Below are 1,020 nucleotides of genomic sequence, written 5' to 3'. Positions count from 1 at the left end.
CCCGATGGCCCCTGGCCCCAGTGGGTCCCAGTCCCCGTGGGCCCTGGCTCCAGTGGGTCCCAGTTCCCGTGGGTCCCAGTTCCTGTGGGTCCCTCCTTCCCAGTTTGCCCAGTCCCGGCTCTCCTGCCAGGATGACGTCACCACCCGATGCCCTGGGGCCAATCAAGGCGTCATCGCTAACGAGGCCGCTCATTAGGGCCCCACCCCCGCCCCCGCCTCCCTGGCCCGGGGCGATTGACCTCCCAGTACCTCCCAGTACCTCCCAGTACCTCCTGCTGCCCTTTTCCCGTGGGGCCCAGTTCCCCAGGGATCCCAGTTCCTCTGGGTCCCAGTTCCCCATGGCTGTGGGTCCCAGTTCCCATGGGTCCCAGTTCCCTGTGGCCAGTGCCCGTGGGTCCCAGTTCCCTGTGGGTCCCAGTTCCCCAGGGATCCCAGTTCCCCGTGGCTGTGGGTCCCGGTTCTCCATGAGTCCCAGTTCCCCACAGTTCCCAGCTCTCCATGGATCCCAGTTTCCATGAGGCCCAGTTCCTGAGGGTCCAAGTTCCCCATTAGTCCCAGTTCCCTGTGGGTCCCAGTTCCCCATGGCTATGGGTCCCAGTTCCCATGGGTGTCAGTTCCCTGTGGGTCCCAGTTCCCCATGAATCCCAGTTCCCATGGGTCCCAGTTCCCCATGGACTCCAGTTCCCCATGAATCCCACTTCCCATGGGTCCCAGTTCCCCATGGGTCCCAGTTGCCCCTGCAGAAGGTCCCTGGGCCCCACAGAAGTGGGTCAGGGCTCCACGTGACCGTGGGTCACGGTTCCCATGGCCAAGGGTTGGAGCCACCCATGGGTGTGGGTCCCCACGCCCTGAGGACACGTGACCGTGGGCCCCACGAGGGGAGGGGAGGGGGCCCGTGAGTGGGGGGCAGTGGGACCCATGGACACGGGTGGTGGGACCCATGGACACGGGTGGTGGGACCCATGGAGAGGAGTGGTGGGACCCATAGAGGGGGGTGGGGGGACCCATGGATAGGGGGGG

Source organism: Chaetura pelagica, unplaced genomic scaffold (genome assembly GCF_000747805.2).
Source record: "Chaetura pelagica isolate M959 unplaced genomic scaffold, ChaPel_1.0 scaffold1608, whole genome shotgun sequence".
In the NCBI taxonomy this organism is placed as follows: Eukaryota; Metazoa; Chordata; class Aves; order Apodiformes; family Apodidae; genus Chaetura; species Chaetura pelagica.
The sequence above is the reverse complement of the archived record's forward strand: the minus strand, read 5'-3'. Positions refer to the sequence as shown.